Genomic DNA, 5,923 nt, shown 5'->3' on the forward strand with positions numbered 1-5,923 from the left:
GCCAGCCATCACCTGCCTTCACACACACACACACACACACACACACACACACACACACACACACACAGAGGCTTTCTGCGTGCACTCTCTCTGCAAACCTCCCTGTCAGCATTATTTTTTTCCCTTTCACCGCTCACAAACTGACACGCGTGCATGACGAGGCTGATTGCATGCTCCTATCGGGTGTGGCAGAAACTGGGAGCACAGACACCCATCTCCTGTGGCCTCGCTCTGGCATCTCGCCGCATACTTGAGCTCATGTGCTGCAAATCACCGGGAATGATATGTACTGCTGCTTTTAATTAACCCACACTGCCTACCACAGTATGCGAGCCCCGATGCTGAGCTCAGCAAGAATAAAGGAAGGAATTGTGTATCTGAGTTATGCAACATAATCTGGAGAGCGTCTGAAATGGATTATTTTTATCCTGTGTTTCCTAGTCAGCTTGGCAGAAAGTAACTAAGTATATTTACTGTACTTGAGTGCAGCTCGAGTATTTACATTTTATGCTGCTTGATACTTTTACTGCTTCCCAGAGAGAAATATTGTCATTTTTGCTCATATAAAATATGATGCAGTGTTATTGCAGTTAAAATGAATCAGTGCATCAGTGATAATATGATAATATACTGAATATAGAGTTAGTGCTGGAACATTTATTCAGTGCATGAGTGGAAACGAGCCCCCAGTGATTTTAATAGGCAATATTTCGTTGAAGATATTTTTCTTGTGTGTTACAACCCTGGCTCTGGGGAAGCACTGTAGAGGAGACAACAACGAGGATTTGCAAATTATGAGTTTATTGCAATTAAAGCAAACAAAATAAAAGTAGAGGCCAGCCAACAGGTGCCAGGAATGACAGGATGAATCACAGGGAGGAGGTCCAGGTTACCTGCCAAACAAACAGAGCAGCTGAGGACAGTGTGTGCAACAGGCCAAGAGTCTGCGGCCACGCAGGGCAAGTGCAATTGTTTGATAAAGGTAAAATGTGACAATGGCATTATAGTGAAGTATTGTAGTTCTGAAGAGATGCCCTGGACTACAAATCCTTGTGAATCATATCCCCATTGCAATATGTTGTTAGCACATTGTTCAGCTCTACAGCCATGCTAGCAGCTCTGTGAAGCTGCTTAGGCACAGCGAAGCTTTGAGCTAAATGCTAACATCAACCCGCTAACAAGCACACAGTGATAATGCCAACAGGCTGATGTTTAGCAGGTGTGATATTTACCATGTTCACCATTTTAGCGTAGCGTTTTTTGCTAATTAGCGCTGTTGGGAATGTTATTAGCTTGTAGCTTTTTAGCATTGGACAAATAAAAAGATCACCAGAGTGATTGGGTTCATCCTCTGGGACTGTGGATATCTAGAACTGTCTACAATCTGTATACTGCTATTATATTTCTTTACATTTTATAGAAATAAATAAATATTTATAAATAAATCAGATACACATCCAGTTGATTCATTGATGATGGAAATAATCCTTCCTCACTGCCCTGTATTATATATAATAACAATATAACACTAAAAAGAACCTTTCTGCATAATAAATACTTCCTTTTCTTAATTATGTACTTTCACTAATGTGAAATATTGAATGCTGGACCTTTTTATTCTAATTGAGTATTTCTAATTTGTTTTCTTGCCACTGAAGCTGCAACTAAGGATTATGTTCATTATCAGTGAATCTCCAATCCAATGTTTTCCAATTCCAATTATTTGGTCTAAAATTGTATAAAATCCCCAAGGTGACGTCTCTGAATGTCTCAGACTCAGACAGCCGATATTCACATTTGAGGAGCTGAAACCAGTGAATTTCTGGCACTTTGAGGTGAATAATGACTGAACTGATTGAATCGATTATCACGATAGCAGCATGTATTTTCTGTCGATCGACTAATCGATTCATTAATTGTTTCAGCTTTAATTGCTGCTTTTACTTTACTGAGCCAATAATCTGAATACTCTCCCCATCACTGCTTTGTATTATGACACAAAGCAGAGCACAGGCTTATTCCTGCCAGCCATGAAGATTACATAACCCACCGGCCCTCCGACCCCCCACCACCTCCTCTCTCTTTCTTACACCTCTCTTTACTCCTCTTGTCATTTCTTCTCGGCCGGCAGCAGCAGCAGCTTTTCGAGCGGTGCTGCCATACAGACGCTGAATCCAGCATTCCTCTCAGTTCAGACGCGCCGCCGTGCATGCAGCATCGAGCTGCACGTCAGTTTGATTTGCATGTGCGGCTGCAGGATGGCGTGCATCACCACCACAATGTGCACTGCGCCTAATACCTGCCTCTCACGACTTACTGCACTTTACATACAAATCTGTGCCTGCGGCCCACATCAGTCCTGTCAGGACAGCTGCGTCTCGCCTGTGTGTGTATTAAAAATGGACTGAAACGCTGTGTGCATGCTAATGTGTGCGCTGAGGTTTGGGGAATAAATCTGTCTCCTTCTTTTGAGGAGCGTGCTGCCTCTTGTCTCGTGATCTCGGCACACTGAAGGCAGATTTTTTTTTAGTCATGGAGAAAGAGAAAGGATGCTGTCGCTGCATTGTAATCACACAGTGAATCTTTTGTTCTGACGCTGTTTGAGGTCAATCATCTGACAAGGTTCCAGGTCCGGTAAATGCATATCAAAGTAGTTATTGATCTCTTAGTGTGGAACCTGGAGTTATTTTAGTTAGTAACAGGGTTATCTTATAAGTCAGATTTCAGTGAAATTTGGAGAAAGGGTCAGAGGAATTGATTAGTTTCTGATGTGGATCTGGATCCATTAGTACAGAGTCTGGAAAGTGTCAAAGGAAAAGCCTAATTCATAATTTATTAAACAATATTGCTAGGATTTTAGGAAATGTTTAAGGGAAGTAAATCCACTCGCTCATTTACGTTAGATTGACAACTTTACCTCTTCATTTTACACTGTCGAGTTATATTGTGACTCCTCCCAGTACCCCAGTGACACCTGCAGGGCATTATACATTCAGCTCATTCTGTTAGTTGGCCCACAAAATTGTGTGTGTGTGTGTGAATGCATGAACGCATGAGTGGTCGCAGCTATGGTGAGTTTGCTCTGGTTTCGACAAAGTTTGGTAGAAAACATTGGAGCCTCATGATCATTTCTTTTATCAATTAATCTGTTCATTATGAAATGTCACGAATTATCAACGTCCAACTTTACAGCGATTCAGAAGGGCGAAAAGAAGCTAATCCTCAGATGGAGACAGAAACGCAGAGAATTTCATTATTCAGCTCTGAAAATGAAATGAACAATTTGGCTATCCGATATGATGGATAAGTTTTCATAAAACATGTCAAATATTCCCTCCAGGTGTTGGGCTTAAAGTGGACAAAAACTATATTGAATATATATATTCAATATATATATTTGAAATAAATGAAAAATGTAACTCCTAACTAATCATTTAAAGGTCCCCTCCAGACAGATATTAGGACGTACCAGATAATGTTTATGTTGTTGCAAAAATACTCACTCCTTCTACCTCCAAAATCTATGAATAGTGCAAATTATGTATATATTAAATATATATATATATAAGATATATATACACATATTCAGTTTCTGCTGGACATAAGACATCTTCCTTCAAGTCCAAGTCCATTCTCAGTGTAACAAGTTTCATAACCGGACCTGAACTATTTGTCAGCAAAAAAAACATTGCTGGTTAGCCCGCCCCTTAAAAATCAGATGTTCAGTGACGAGAGAGACTTTCCACTTCAGCTGATGAAATGTGGAATCCTTCTACTCGTCAAACTCCTGACAACAAACCATGACCATTTAACATGGCTGAACTCAGCATCAGCCAAATCAGCGTGGTTTTCTATCACAGTGAGTCGCAAGTATATGGATGCAGAATGATTCAGACCTCTTTCTAAAGGCAGCACCTGGCCTGAGAGGGCTTAATTGGGTGCAGGTTCTCTCTCTCTGCAGTGTTTGCAGCGTGGCGTTGTTATGACGCTGTTAGCAGCAGGTTGGTTTCCCAGTTACTATTGTTGTCTGTGTAAAATCACGTAACGGAAAGGGGCTCAGAACCTGAAACAATTTTAGTGGCAACCAAAGCTCTTTGGAAACGGAACGGAGGCAGGCAGCAAGAGGCCCGCAAAAGTGAGGGCCCATAAAAAGCAACAGCAGCGTCACCACCCTGCACTGGTTTTGAAACAAAACAAAGGACAACACAGAGAGAGAAGAAGTGTTTGTGTGTGTGTGGTGTGTGTTGTGGTGTTCGATGCTTTCTGATAGACAGATATGTCCACAGCTACATGTTTTTGTATTTCCTCATAAGACAGCAATGTGAGGAATTCCAGTTATTCCTCTGGCGCCGCTCCATGTCTTCTGAGGAGACACACCTTCGGTTTTACTTTTAATAGCAGGTTGTGACGTCAGGGGGCGGCGCACGGTGGGGTGACTTTAAATATCACCTTTTACACTTTGTGCGTCAGCTGCTTGGCAAGTCACACGCATCTCCAAGCGTGCACACAGGAAAAACAAACACTAGTTGTTATGCATCAGAGGCAGATCCAAAATGGCTGCCCCTCCTCCTGGTGCCCAGGCCTGCTTGTAGGTAACAGACTGGCTGGGTTCAGCTGCTGTAAGCTGGTCTGAGGAGGTTTGAGCCAGATGCTGCTCTGGAGACACACACACACAGTCAAACACAGTCACACACAGTCACACACAGTCACACCCTGTGACGTTTACAAGGCGCCTGGCCGTTAGACCGCCAGTGCAGCAACTCCAGATGGAGCAAGCACACCTGGGCTCTTCTTCTTCTTCTTGCTCTCAGAGCCTGTTACACTCACGTAGGATCTGGAGTCACTTACTGCATCCAGCCGTAAGTGTCGAATGTGAGATTGGGTCGCTGCTGCGGTTGCTATATCAACAGGAAATGTGAAAGAGAAGCTGTAGACTGGGTTTGATACATGAGGAGGATTCTGTGTTGGGCTTTGTTTAGACTGATGGCTGCAGGAAGTTTGAGTCATTTTTGCATCAGTGGGAGTTTTGAAGTGCCTGATGGCTGTTGTGAGCTGTGGACAGAGGCAGCGAATCCTCAGTGAATCTTCCCAGAGTGCAGATACATGCAGTCAGTGGTTTAATATAGAGAATCTGAATGTTACAGAAGGGTCACAGGTCACAGACTGCACACTCTGCTGCTGCCGAAGGGAAAACCGAGTAAAAGGTTGACCAGGATGAAGTCTGATCAACTGATCTCTCATCCTGAGCTATGTTAAGAAGTTAAGTATGCTTTCATCTTGTGGTATGCTGGGCCGCCAGAGAGACTGTCCCCTCTGGAGTCTCATCACTCTGCTGCTTTTACTTCCCTCGGACTAAACTGTTACAGAGGTTGGCACAAATACTGAGGTGCGAAAAGCTGCAACGATCGGTCGATTCATCGATTAGTTGTCAACTATTAGATTAATCAGCAACTAGAAGTAGTTGTTTTGAGTCAGTTTTTCAGAATAAATGAGCACATTTTCTGATTTCAGCTTTTAAAATGTGAATGTTTTCTGGTTTCTTTAGTCCCCCTTTCTCCTTAAGGGACCCCTTTCTATAATTTATTAAACAGACTAAATTACATATATATTTTATATTATATTAAAAACTGAACAATGAACCCAAACAGTGAACTGCAGGAAGTTTGTGTGAAACGAGAGATTTGGATGAATTTTGAGCAGATTATTTCCTGTCCGGAAACTTTTAATACAATCTTCTGTATTATTCATGTATTTTTTTTAATCATTTTTTAACATTCGTACAGACTTAATAGACCTACTGTGTATGTTTTTTAAATTGTCTAGCACGCCTTAAAATCAAGAAGGCCTCCTGACCCCCCATTAAACTTTGGCGACCCCTAGTAGGGGTCCTGACCCCCAGGTTGGGAACCACTGCTCTCTGACA

At 42.3% G+C, this 5,923-nt stretch overlaps 1 protein-coding gene across 3 annotated transcripts in view; it reads left to right on the plus strand.

The window, feature by feature from the left end:
- The window catches only part of LOC118325632 (dual specificity mitogen-activated protein kinase kinase 6), a 37,233-nt gene that overhangs the window by 8,741 nt on the left and 22,569 nt on the right, over positions 1 to 5,923 (plus strand). The window lies entirely within an intron of this gene.

This window comes from Morone saxatilis, unplaced genomic scaffold (genome assembly GCF_004916995.1).
Source record: "Morone saxatilis isolate NCDOM2014 unplaced genomic scaffold, NCSU_SB_2.0 Contig1, whole genome shotgun sequence".
Taxonomy (NCBI): domain Eukaryota; kingdom Metazoa; phylum Chordata; class Actinopteri; family Moronidae; genus Morone; species Morone saxatilis.